This window comes from Miscanthus floridulus, chromosome 6, assembly GCF_019320115.1.
Source record: "Miscanthus floridulus cultivar M001 chromosome 6, ASM1932011v1, whole genome shotgun sequence".
Classification (NCBI taxonomy): Eukaryota; Viridiplantae; Streptophyta; class Magnoliopsida; order Poales; family Poaceae; genus Miscanthus; species Miscanthus floridulus.
Genome location: NC_089585.1, coordinates 91,790,722 through 91,805,227, shown reverse-complemented (window position 1 = coordinate 91,805,227; position 14,506 = coordinate 91,790,722). Strand labels below are relative to the sequence as shown.

The 14,506-nt window shown below is 47.8% G+C and overlaps 1 pseudogene; it reads right to left on the bottom strand.

Moving 5' to 3' along the window:
* Window positions 1–466: 466 nt before the first annotated feature.
* On the bottom strand, window positions 467–9,967 carry LOC136460822 (probable protein phosphatase 2C 8; annotated as a pseudogene).
* Between the last annotated feature and the right edge of the window lie 4,539 nt (window positions 9,968–14,506).

The window sequence follows — 14,506 nt, the reverse complement described above, 5'->3', positions numbered from 1 at the left end:
GGATGTAATAAACTTATGAACAATCTTAGGAGCTGGCTGTACTCTTTTTCTGTTTAGGGTTTCTCACAAGGGTGAGTTTTACCTAAACAGGTTTTTAATGAGGCAGCCATTGCACAGCTCCTACTTTAATTAGTTTTAGTTTCAAAACTTGCCTGTTTTCTTTGCTGTTCTTTGCTGGCATTGTCTGATGTTTTTGATGAGTTAGAAGTTATCTCTGTGAACTTATGATTTGAATGAATGTTTTTGTAATTTCAGTGTCAGGGCCGGCACGGGGCACGCTGGACTGCCGTGCCGGCACGGTACGCCAGGCACGGTCCAGCAAGTTTAGTGCCGTGCCTAGGCCTAAACTCCGGCACGGTGGCACGGCACGGCACGGCACGCTTCATTAACCGTGCCCAGACGGGCCGTGCCCAGGCGGGCTAGGGCCGTATAGTGCCGTGCCGGCACGTTTGGAAATCTTTACAGGCTACGTCCTACCATTCTGTCTACCACCCTTCGACCTCTTCAGACGCTTCAGCTCCACCACCACGACGCTGATGTCGTCAGTGCTGCCCCGCAACATGGCGAACTCCACCAGCATCGCGGCGGCATCGCTACCCGAGCTCCCGTGGACGGTGTCAGGGTACTTGGCAGCCGCGCGCCCGCACAAACAGTTCCTCGCGACCTTGCAAGCCTCCTCGTTGGACATGACATCCAAACTCTGTATTTCCGTTACGAGGTTTGTTGCTTCACTAGTCATCATAGGGAACCACTACGGGTGCAGCTTGGCTTATTGGACCTAAGGTTCAGGGTGCACAGAGCAATTTTTTAATTTTAACATTTTTTTAACTAATTTTAAATCTAACACTTCCTGTTTTTTTATTTCTAAATCTAACATTTTTGGCCACGTCTATTGCCATGACGCGGCGAAACGCATATGCCACGCCATGCATGGTGGCGCGGTGGGAGGCTGACATGGCAAAGACCGGGGACGCTGACCGATGACGTGGCCGGAGCTGCCGCGCCACGGATCTAGGCCACAGCGCATGGCACGGCAACCTTTGTCACGGAGAGACGGATGGTCCATGCTGCTTTTGCGCAGACAGGCATGAAAAAAATTAAGAATGTCATCGCTTAACCACATGTGCTTGTATATTATATATATTCATCCACATGACATCACGATTCTTGAAGAAAAAAACTCATGGTTTGGTGGGTCCCAACGTACAGTATTCCAAGAGGGCCAGGTCAATAACTCCTCTCCTCCTCTGCACCGTGCCGTGCGCAGCTGCTGCACGGCAGCAGCACCATCTGCGGCCTCAGATTTGACGGCTCCTTTGGCTGTTTTGTGGCGTGGATGGACTCCTCACTCCTGCTACTCCAGAAAATTCATGATCCTTTATTTATTTACAGTACGTCAGACAAGCTTCGCGTTTCAGTACACGTAGAGTATTCCGTATAGTAATATGTATATATACGTATAGAATTAAAAAGCAGTATAGTTCGTTTGTTCACTCAGAATTAAAGAGCGGCTTCAGTAATAAAAAACAGAATTAAGGTCTTGGTTGTCAGAGCTCCCGCTCTAGAAAATTTATAGAGTTCTTAAAAATTATATGAGGATTTACATGGTTTATTTCATTTTAGTTTAAATTAAATACACATAGTTAAACTACATTAGTTTACTTTTCAAACTTCAGATCTAGCATAAACCACTCTCCGAGCTGGAGGTGCGCCAAATGGGTTCCAAAGACCGAGTTTGAACTAGGACTGCAGCTCTGTGAAGCCTCTTGTGTGTGTGTGGTGCAGAGACTACAGTAGGTAGTGTCAAATCACCTGGCCTCTACTCATGTATGTATATATAAGAGCAGATTACATTTCGTTGAAACTATATTTTACGTCTTCAGTTTAGGTGTAAGTTCTATATTCAATCGGTGTAAATTGATTATTCTTAAATGAGAATGATCAGAATTACTTAAATATTTATGTGACCGTTTTTTTTGCTTTTTTATTTTTTATATATTTTATTTGGTTTTTTTGAAATTTTTTAATTTGGCTTTCGTAGAAATAATATGGCTAATTATTTTGTTTTATTTGGTTTTGCTTTGAAATATTTTAATTTGGCTTCCATGAAATAATCTGGGTAATTTTTTATTTTATATGTTCTATCTTAACCTTGTGGTTATAAAATGTGAGTGTTTTATGGCCTTAAAACACACACCAGCTAGGACTACTACTAGCCAGTTGAGTCAAGTCTATTCATGTAAAAGGACTAGCGTCCTATAGATGAAATGACTATTCTAGCAAGGTGCAGACGTGCAACTAAGGATGGCAACGGATCGGGTTTGGGGCAGATATCCGCGGGTTTCGGGTTCTGCGGGTTTGGGTTTGGGGATGGTTTTTTACCCACGGTTTTCGGGTTCGGGACCCCGAAACCAATCGGGTTTGGTTTCGGGTTTGGTTTTCCACCCGTGGATATCCAATGGATATCCGAAATAAATCATTTAGAATTAAAACTCATGTTTTATAATATACTAATAATAATTTGTTTACTTAGATTATTAAATTTATTTAAAGTTAACTCATGAAAATATTTATTATTTGTTGCCTCTTGTTTATACATGTGAATATGTGTATATATATCCGCGGGTTTCGGGTATCCATTCGGGTTTCGGGTATCCGTTCGGGTTTCGGGTATCCGCGGGTTTGGTTTTGGTAATGGATTTCCACCCGAATCGGTTTTCGGGGCGGATTCGGGTTTCGGTTTTGGGTGCACGGAGACTCCACCCGATCCGAACCCGACCCGTTGCCATCCTTACGTGCAGCCCCCAGTGTATGGATGTGCATGCTCTAGATAAATTTAGTAAAGGAATCTTGATTAATTTATATAACTTGCATGAATCAACGGCCCTAGTTCTCGATGAAATCACTATTAATAGTAAAAGATGACGTGTATAAAGAAAAGGGTAAGTAATCAGGTAAGTGATATTTAATGGAGTAATATTAATTGTCTTATGCATGGTATATATAATGTGAATGGTGCCTATAACGTAGTTCTTGTCATCTGGTGTTGAGTAGTAGTAAACCAAAGAGTAGAACATGTCATATCCCTAGTTTGCTTGAATGGCTATCTCTCTGTATGCATGAACAGTTAGTGCAGCATGAACAGCTACCTATATATGCATGAACAGCTACCTATATGTGCATGAACAGCTAGTTGAGCCTAGGGTGACAAGCTAGTATGAGAGCTACAAGTACCAGTAGGTGGGACATTACCTGCTCCTATCAGTCGTCCGGCTTTCACTTCAGCAAGCCCCAAGAACGAGTACACTATTAGCCAGATTATTTCTATGAAAGCAAAATTAAAAAGTTTCAAAGAAAAACCAAATAAAATATAGAGAAAATAAAAAAGCCAAAAAATGGCCAAATAAATATTCAAGTAATTCTCATCGTTCTCATTTAAGAATAATCAATTTAATATAGAACTTACACCTAAATTAAAGATGTAAAATATGGTTCGATGAAATGTAATATGCTCTTATATATACATATATGAGTAGGGGCTACGTGATTTGACACTACCTACTGTAATCTTCTTGGAACACTGTACACTGGGACCGCAAGAGTGAGGAGTCCATCCACGCCACAAACAGCCAAAGGAGACCAAGGCCACAGATGGTGCTGCTACTGTGCGGCAGCTGCGCACGGCACGGCGCAGAGGAGGAGCGGAGTTATTGACCTAGTCCTCTTGGAACACTGTACATTGGGACCCACCGGACCATGAATTCCTTTCTTCAAGAATCGTGATGTCCTGTGAATGAATATATATAATATACAAGCACACGTGGTTAAGCGATAACATTCTTAATTTCTTTTTGTGCCTGTCTGCGCAAAAGTAGCATGGGCTATCCGTCTCTCCGTGTCAAAGGTTGCCGCGGCGCGGCAGTGCCACGCCCAGATCCGCGCGCGTGGTAGCCCCGGTCACGTCACCGGTCAGTGCTCCCAGTCTTCGCCACGTCAGCCTCCCGCCGCGCCACCATGCATGGCGCGGCACAGGCGTTTCGCCACGCCATGGCAATAGACGCGGCTAAAAGTGTTAGATTTGGAAATAAAAAACAGACAGCGTTAGATTTAAAATTAGTTTAAAAAGTGTTAAAATTAAAAAAATCCACAGAGCATGGCATTGCTGTAAAATTCACAAAGAATGTTTCAAAAAAAACACAATGATCCAAGTGATAACATGATCAACTATCAAGCAGTTATGTTCATTGTTTCTCCTTACCAAAGCTACTGCAATTGTAAGACAGTTGAGACTCTAGCTAGAAGGACGGTGATTGTCATCTTCACTCACATGGAGAATGTATAGAAGTACAGAACAAAAGGAGACATCATCGTAATTCGTACCAATTGACCTTGACGTCGCAAGCACCCCCAGGACACGGTACCCATTCCAGTTGATGACCCTGCCACCTGCTGATTCAACCCTTTCCAACTCATCAGGCCTATCTGGCTGTACAGTTAGAAAAAAGTTTTCATTAGCATTACCTGTGACAAACAATACGTGTTAGACAAAGCTGAAACTGTAAAACAAGTAGGAATGGAAATCTCAAAGTGAACCCCTCCAACAGACGAATTCAACACTGCACTGAATCAGCAAAAAAATACGCATCATTTTGACTAATTTGAAATTCTGGACTCAGACAATGATTAGACATTGCAAAACTTACAGCACAACTTATTACAATTTACATATCAAAGTTTGAAGAACCTCATCAGTTATCACTATAATGGGACTTGAACACTCATTTCGTATTTCAGACCTTTAGGGGCTACCGTTTCCTGTGTTCTGCGGCGTTCAGACAACTTGCAGTTCAGAATGATGGATACAGTAACAACGCTGCTTTTTGTCTAGAGATGTTATCATAGAAAGATCATATTGTGAGAAGTTGTGGTGGGCATTGAAGCGTGGCACATAAATAAAGGTCAAGAAAAAGAATATGTTCTAGTTGCGGGTAGATCAAGTCATATCAAGTGCACCAGGAAACTTCAAAGTTCAGCTATTACCAGAGCACCAAACAGACTTAACCTCACTTAATCACTTCAGTGTCAATGCATTCTCCTAGCCCTTACATGCTACCAAGATAAATCTAAATAAAGCAGGTTAATGAGCCCTCCCCTCTTTAGTCCCAGCAGAGCTTCCAGGTTTAGCCAGGAGAAAAAACACTGCATTTTCAAAACCATATCCTCGCATTGACCAATTGTGTTAACTGGTACACCTGCAACAGTTGCATGATCTCTTTGCACATCCTACATCATTAGAGTTTAAGCTTTGCATGCCACAAGATCAAGGTTGGTCCCCACATTGGGAGTGAAAAGACCAAGCCGACAAATAGCAATGCTTACTTAAAGCAGCAGCCTAGCAGGCAACCATCGTCCTTGATATGATTTCACAAAGCCGCATCTAAAACAAATTATTTCTCACCTAATGTGATAGTGTTAATGTGCAACACTTCCGTTTTGAAAACCACCCTCGACTTCATTTGCGCACCCAATGTCAAGAACCTTATTCCCCATCACTGTATCCACTATCTTGTTTCCAGCTAGATAGGCCCTATCATAACGTATAATGTATTACATCAACTTGAGATATGTAACCCTCCAAATAATGTTCACCATGTCTCGAGCATGCGGTTAGCAGTTAATTGCTAACTACACAGTACAGAAAAACTATCTAAAGCATTGTCGTAGAAGGCTTCTCCCACAAAGCTTACTCTATTTTGGTTTACAGATTTACAGATTGATACAACCCAAAAAACATTGATATAAGACACAAAAAAGGTTCAAATAACTCACCTAGAAGATGTCAGATAAAATGGTGAAGCATCCTATATGGCATGTTTGAAGCACAATTAGTATTGACTAAGGTGTCAGTGGTGTACAATATTTAACATAAACAACTGAACCAAGGACATGCGCAGTTCACAGAGATAAATCTAACAGTACATAATATTTTGCAGAGAGGCACAAGATGATGCATCTTTCCCAAGACATATATGACATAGATAAGATGAAGAACTTGAAATAGTTGACTACATCACAACAAACGTTAATCAAGGACACTTAAAACAAAGGTGTTCCTATTTGCAGCTCTCAACGATACCACAGGAGCAGAGTGACTACTAATCACAAGGACTGAACCGAGCTAATTAACTACCAAAAGAAAGATGTTCCATTATCTCGCTGCAGTGCACACAGTTAGGGCATGTACAGTGGAGTGAAATCAACCATCTATAAAAGGTGCCACATATGACTTTATCCAATGTGGAAGGAAGAGAAAGATGAGAGACAACAATGTCGTCTAGTAATTAACGGACAGTTTGGGAGCAGGAGAGAAATCTCTTATAACTAAAAAGAACAAAGTATGGACATTTTTTGTGCGACATTTGTTTTGGTTCGTCCATTTGTCCATGCCTGCGATCCCACGACATCTCCTTGATTGAATATTGTCTGTCATGTGATAGAGGAATCACGGCAAAATATGAAGTAGAAAATTATTGTGCTATCCATATACACATTGCATGTTTGCATGCACCAGCATACATGGCAATGAGCAAAAGGAAAGAAAATTAACATAGAAGGAAAGAGAATTAAGACAAAAGAAACCTCTTTGCATTTCTGAGAACCTTGCTAAATCTGTCTATATTTAATTACTTTCCCTCTTTGCATTTGTAAAAGGGACAACTTTTTCCTCCTTTCATTTGGTTTTACGCTCACATGTTCTATCGTCCTCGCTTGCTGTTTCTTGCGTGAACCATAGTTGATGCCATCTATCTTCCATAGCTTAGCCTCCCAATCCCAAGAGATGGTCCCTACCTCTCTCTGACCGGAGATCTGGCCTGCCAGAGGATCTCATCGAGTCCATTGGGCAGCGTCTTGCGTCAGGCCCCGTGGCGTCCTTCCGATCCGCTTGCTCCCCATGGCGCGCCGCCATCCCGTTCGCGACCTTCGGGCCATTCATGCTGCTCCCGTTCGATCCCGACTTGGACCGCGTCGGCTTCTACTGCGTCCCGGAGAAGAAGGTCTTGTCCAAGACGCTGCCCGACATGCGCGGCAAGGTGGCGTGCGGCTCCTCGTGTGGGTGGCTGGCGCTCATGGATGAGGCGGCGTCCGTGACGCTGCTGAATCCATTCACCGGTGCTCGTGCCCCCCGCGTTGAGCTCCCGCCAGCAGGCGAACACGTCGCGGCGGCGTCCTCATCGGAACACGTGTCTAGGGTCCACGGCCAGTGGGTCCTCCATCCCACCAACGGCTACGGGGACGTGGATGCTGCAGGCAGAGCCATCAAGCTAGAAGACATGAGGGACGTGTTCTTCTGTGAGATCATGCTCTCGGCGCCGCCTAACGCCGCCGGCCGCGAGTACGTGGCCATGGCCATGCTTGGGTGCTCCACGGAGGTCGCGTTCTACCGGGTTGGAGTCGACAGCGCATGGACGCTGCTCGACACAAAATTGGAGTTCTCTGTGGGGTCCATCGTCCACTGCCAACACAAATCTCCATCTGCAGCAGCAACGTCGCCGGTGCTACTCCAACCGCGACGCTGCTGCCATCGCTGTCACCACCTGTGGGGCTCTGCCACCGTAGCTACCTGGAATCAAACGGTGAGCTGCACATTATGGGTGCCATGGTGAGCACGTTCCACGAGACATAGAGCTTCACCTACAGCAGCGCGATCTACAAGTGCAACCTCCACGACCGTACGCCGGAGTAGTCCAGGATGAGGGACATCGGTGATCAAACACTGTTCGTGTCTAAACATTTTAATGAAAGCTTCAGTGGAACAAGTGTATCCAAGTACAAGGAGAACAAAATCTACATGTCTGAGCCATTATATGGGGATCCATACGACTTGGTCCATCGACTGGAGATCGTTGATATTGCTATCGGCGCATCCGAAGTGAAGTCCATCTAGGAAAAGATGTAGGGTTCCGAGGCTCTAGGTTGGATTCGATCCAATCTCTGGAAGCTCTAGAGTTTGTGAGCCTGCGACGCCGTGCACTCCGTGACTGTGTTAAATTCATAAACTTTACTTTTTGGATTAAATGTCACTTTAACGTTGGTATTTAATTTAATAGTATTGTTATCTTATCGTGCGATCCGTGTGTTTTTAGTATAAATTGTTAGTTATCCCGTAGCAACGCACGGACACGCTACCTAGTCTCTTATAAACATTATTTTTTCTACTACAGAGGTATCATTTATTAATTATTATATCTAGCCACATGTTATGCAATAATTGGATGCTATTTAGATTTCCCCAAGACAATTCATTTTTTTAGGTAAAGAATATAAAATCCAGCCCCTATATCCACGTGGGATAGAGTCATCTTACATATATAAGTGCCCATAGCAGTTTTTTTTTTTTTTTGCCTCTTATCTAAGTACAACTTTAGTATCTGTTCGGATACAGACACACACCACCACACACGCACACCTCACACACACGGTATACAAACAGACCTACAGCTATACTAGACAACGAACGCAGCTGAGAGATACTCGAAGATCAGCAGACTCCGAGCATGACGGGCACGTCACTTGACCATTGTGGCATATCTGCGAGAGAAGCACCTGAAGAAATTGGGGAAAACCCCCGGTGAAAATCATACGCCGAGCAGCGCTCGAACGCATGACCGACGGCTTCTGCAGCTGGAAGACCGACCGACCGAGCTACGGCTCGTTCCCAGTGCCCATAGCAGTTAGCACCCTACTGAACCAAATGACACGAATGGATTACTGAAATGGAAGCTTTGCCGTTTCGTTCCGCAAAAGAGCACTTGAGCAGAGTTTAGACTGAGACAGGCCACGAGGACACAGGGGCTGGGGGCTCAAGTCTGAACGATAGATCTTCTGGGGCACGTGTAGAATTTCTACCCGCTCTGTTCTGCTACCAGAACACTATTAGTCAAACCTCAGTTTCCACGAAGTCGAGCTCTGCAATTGTTTGTTCTTGTTTTGTAAAATTTTTTAAGATTTTCCATCACATCAAATCTTTGACACATGCATGAAGCATTAAATATAAATAAAAATAAAATTAATTATACAGTTTAGACGAAATTCACAAGATGAATCTTTTAAGCCTAATTAGACTATGATTGAACACTAATTATTAAATAAAAACGAAAGTGCTACGACACTATTTAAAAAATTCGTCGACTAAACATGGCCCTTGTTCGCCTCCCTCTCGACGACGACGACCTCGCCGTCCACGCGGGCGAAGCAGGCCTCCATGGCCTCCCTCCAGCGCACGCCGTCCTCGCCGTCGTCGCCGCCCTTCTTCCCGAGGTGCAGGTGCAGACGCGCCATCTCCTCCGCGAGCACCACGTGCAGCCGCTCCCGGCACGCGTCCGCCACCCGTGACCCGCCGTGCCCGTCGTACACCACGAAGAACTCCACCTCCGCCTCCCGGCCCGCCGCCGTCTTTCTCCTCCCCCTCGCCGCTCTCCTCCTTCCCCGCCGCGGCGGCCACCACCAGGAACGGCGCGGCGACGGCGAACGCGTCCTCCATCTCCCGTCGCCGCCCGATCACCGACATCGCACCGTGCGACACGGACTTGGGCCACCACCCCGGTCCCGGTGCCACCACCACAGAAGCCCCTTCCTGCGGCTCGGGCACCACCTTCGCAGACTCGCGGGACGAGTCCACGGAGGTGCCCGACACCGGACGCGCCCGCTTCGCCGTCTCGCCCTCTGGCCCCGCGGGTGCAGTGCGGCCCAGCCGCCTTGCCTCCAGCCTCCGACGTCGCGCTAGCTGCGCCACGGCGGCCAGTATCTTGTCCGTATCCGCGGGCGTGGGCGCCTCCAGCGCGGGCACACCATGGTCATGCGTGCTATCCTGCACCTCGAGCGCCGGCACACCATGGTCTTCCGCGCTAGCCTGCGCCTCGAGCACCGGCACACCATGGCCTTGCTTGCCAGCCTCGCTGCTGCTCATTCTCTTCTCTTCTCCCACTCCCACTACAAGCGGAGCGGTAGGAAGGAGCGCAAAAGAAGCGAGGGCGTCGGGGGTCAGGCCGGCTTTAATGCCCGCGGCCGCGGCGGTCAGCCGTCGGATGGGCGACAACCGTATCCGGACGTGGACGGCGCGGATCAGCCGTCGCCCGTCGCGTGGCGCTCGCGAAGGGATGGCTTTCGCGATCTCGGCGCTCGAGGAAGCCCCTGGTGCGCGCGGCTCACGTGAACCCAAGAGACGGGATCCGGAAGATAGGCCGTGCGGGCCAGCTGTCAGTGGGAGGTGGTCTGCGTGGAGAAGGCGCGTCCCGCGGCCTCACGTCTGGGGCTTTTAGGTAGCGTTTGGCTGGTGGGATGGCGTAGGATGAGGTGGGATGATCCCACTTTTGCTGCTGTTTGGTTAAGGGGCGAATAGGAGATAGGACCATTCCACCAACGAATAGATACCGTGACTCTCGTCCCTCATTTTTCGACGGACAGAGTCCGTCCCACCTAGGACGGCCTTCGCGGGCGGGAGGGCGCATGCAATATGAGCGCGAGATGGCGAGCGGTGGCGTCGGTCGGGCGGGCGAGCTCCACCACCGGCTCCGCCACGCGGCCGGGCGAGTGAGCTCCGGCACACGGCCGAGCAGGTGAGCTCCAGCCCCGACTCCGGCGCGCTGTCGGGCGGAAGAGCGCGAACGGGCGGAGAGTAGGCGCGCCTGGGCAAGCAGCGCCCCTAGCTCCGCCCCTAACTCCGGCGGGCAAGCAGCGCCCCTGGGATGAGCCGTGACGGGGAAGACGAGCGCGGGCAGCGAGAGGTGGCGCATGTGGGTGAGCTCCAACGCCGGCCATGTCGCGTGGTTCATCTCTGCCGCTAGCCATGCCGCGCGGGCGAGGAAGAGGCGGTGGCGTGCATAGGCCCGGCGGAGAAGGGGAGGAAGAGGAAGAGTGAGGGAGGTTCGGGAGAAAGAGATAAGGAGAAAGAGGAAGAGATAAGGAGAAGAGAAGGAAAAAGATAAAAAAAGGAAAAAACTTACAAATGGGTCCCACTTGTCTGTAGCTCATCCCACCTTTTGTCTCTTAACCAAACACAGAATGGGTCGTCCCGTCCCTCGTCAACCAAACAGAAAATGGAGCCGTCCTGTCCCATAAACCAGAGACAGGACCGTCCCACTCCACCTTGATTCACAACCAAACGCTACCTTAGGTAACACGCGGGACCCAGTGCAAAGGGGTACGGGGTTTCGTGGGGGAGAGAGGAAAGGATGACCGGTGGGGCATGTCGTGCGATTTTTGACTGGTAGGAATGAATTGGTAGACGCACGCCATCGCCGCATGCCAATGTGCAAGAGATTCAGGTGCCTTTGGTCTTTGGGCGCCAGCTGTTGACCGCGCAGCCTACGCCTAGCCATGTCGTGGTATATCTCGCAAAAATCTGAAGTAATAAAAATGGTATATTATAAATGAGCAGCTAAGAATCTCATGAACTCTTATTATTGCTACTAGACAGTACTAGCATAGATGGCTTCCAAGTGATAGCAGAAGTAACATAATGCTTCAAATGGATTTTAGATCCACCTTGTAAAATTTCAACCAACAAAAAGTTAATATTGCAAAGTTAGTATTGCAATAGCACAAAATCCTTGTGGCCGAAACACATTTTTAAAAGTACAACGTGAACACTGATACATGTGCGAACACTCAACGCATCCACACATATCTATCCTACTCCTAGAGCATTTCTGAAGGATCAGAGACAAGAATGATGTCGTTAAATTCTAGAATAAATTTAGAAAAATATGAGTACTCATTTTAAGTCTAGGACTTGACAAAGCTTGGACAAGCTCCGCTACAAAGAATCCAATCAGCTGAGCTAGGCCTAGTATATTCACAAACAACTGGCGCACATGTTCTGTGCGGGAAACACCCGGGCCTTGAGATTAAAACATGTTGATAGGGGCCTCTACTTCTCTTAAGAAAGTGGGTCACATGTTTCAAAAGTCGAAAGCTTTCAATACGCCACACGGCCCATACCCGTTGGACCAACATAACGACATGTTATTAAGTAATTCCCCTTTTCTAGGTGAATACGTATCATATATGAATGCTAAAATCTCAATTCGGCCCAAGTAAGTCTTATTCATCTACAAGGGCAACCAGCGCTGGAAACACCAGGACCATGAGATTCAAACATGTTGATAAGAGCCTCTATTTGTAACACCCTCGGTGTTACACCGTAAATTATTTACTAAAACATGTCATGAGCATCATGTCTATGTGTTAATGCATGTGATAAAGTGTCTAGATCAATTTCTGTAACTCAAAACGATCAATAGAAATGCGAAACGAAAGTTGATTCGATTGTCATATTATATCACTTAGGGTTTAAAACCAATTTTTATTAAGCAAAAATGCTATAGAACATGTATGTGGTACTTAAATAAAGTTTGAAATACAAACTTTGTAGATGACAATGAAATACTTACAGTCAAAAAATGATATTACTAGCTAATATTTCCACTAGCTTAGAAATCGCAAATGGAAATCTAATTCAGCTAAAAACTTAGAGATTTTTAAGTCCGCCAACAATTACACACAACTATGTTTAGCAATTTTTGTAGAGAAATTGAGTTAAGGAGTAGGGTAGTATTATGGCTTGTTTTAGTAGCCTAATATACCCTCTAAGGTATAGCAAAAGTGATTTGGAGATTGGATCAACGGTTTAGACGTCTCGAACGCTTTAAAATCCATGCATAACATGAACTCGGGCCGCCTTCTCATGTTGGGCGCGGTCACCAGGCCGTCCAACACCGATGTCGCGGCGTCGGTGCGCTAGGCGCACGCGCACTCGTGCATGTGGCCACGCTGGCCAGTTGCTGCTGTCGTAGCCTGGCCGCGGTGGGCACGCCGTGAGCCGCTGCGCCCGCCGCTCACTTGTGCCTGGCCGTCCTACCGCCGTGCCGCGCTGTTGCCGCGACCACCGCTCACCTGCGCCTGGCCATCTTGCCGCCGAGCCGCCCTGCTGCCGCTGTCGTCGTGCTGCCTGGGCTTGGCCGAGACCGACCGTAGCAAGCCACTGGCCCTGCGCCCTGCTACTTTGCCTCGCACTGCCGTCTTGGGTACTATCGCGCCCACGCTGCGTTGCTGTCGCATCCGCACTACTCACGTCACAATGCTGCCGCTGCCGTCACATCGTTGTTGCGTCCACACCGGTCTGCTGCATCTCTGCGCTGTTGTCGGTCCTGTGCGTGTCGCCTCTGCCACGCGCACGTGGGCGAGCCGCCATCGCTATGCCATTTATGGCACTGTGACCGCGTGGGCCACGCTGGTCGGGCGCGCACGCCCGTCGTTTAGCACCGGCGCGTGGGCCTCCCAGTCTCGCTGCTCGCGTCCCACCAAGGCATGGACGAGCCGATCCCACCTGTCACATCGTCTCTCTCTTTCCCTCTTTCTCCGTCTATTTTCCGCCACCATCACGTCGCGTCACGGTAAAGCCAGAGAGGGAGCACCTCTCATCAATTCCTCATGCTCGCGTCTTCACCTTCACACCCCCTCTCCATCTGACCCCACCCTGCCTTGACTCGCATCACGCCAAGCTCCAATTTTGGAGCTTTGCCCATCACCGTGCCGTTAAGGCCCCTCACCGCTCGCGTCGTGGCCTGCCTCCACCACTTCACCCCGCACTAACTCCTCTGCACCACTAGCTCACCTTGGCTCCCTCTTCGTCATGCGTACGCTAGTCACAGCTCTAGTGCCACCTCCTCGCCACTGATGTGGCCGTGCCTTTGTGGTCCGCCGTTCATCTCACAACGTGCACGTGGCCAGCCTTGCTCGGGTTGTCTTTGGTAGAGCCAACTTCTCGGTAAGGTCACTGGTGAGTTATCATTACTCACCCGCTACCCCTACCGCCTTATTGTTGCTGTGGCTCACCTGAATGTCGTTGCCATTGCCGTAGGGTGCCCGCCATCATAGAGAGGTCCTTCTACGGCATCCCAGCTCATGCAACCACCGCCCATCTTCTCACATCGAACCCTAGCTGAGCGTCAGCCTCGTAGATAGGTCAGTGTGGGTCCCATGTGACCGGCATAAGCGCTAGTGTCACCGCTCGCTGTGCTGGCACACACGGGGATGGTCGAGGGCCTTACCGTTGTAAAGAGGAGAAGATCCGAGGGTTTCGTTGCAAAGTCGTTGACTATAGAAATAGTACGTGTAGTGTTCGCGCTATTTTCTGATAACACGAGGGTGTTTTTGCTAATGTGCCAGTGCGAGTGGGATCTCCCCACCACAAGCCGCCTCCCGCTGCAGGCTGGCCTCACGTGGGCCGTGCCTATGGGCCGAAATCAGTTTAGCTTTTTCGTGGAGAATAGAAATAGCTTTTTCATTTTAATTCTGAGTTGAACTTTGGTAATTAATATAAAATAATGTATGTATCTAAAAATTATGAAACCAATTTTGTTAAGTATATAAAATTGTGCTCTATCTGTTAATGTATTTAGTTCATATATATACTTGTCAATACGAGGAGCTATTAAATCATTTG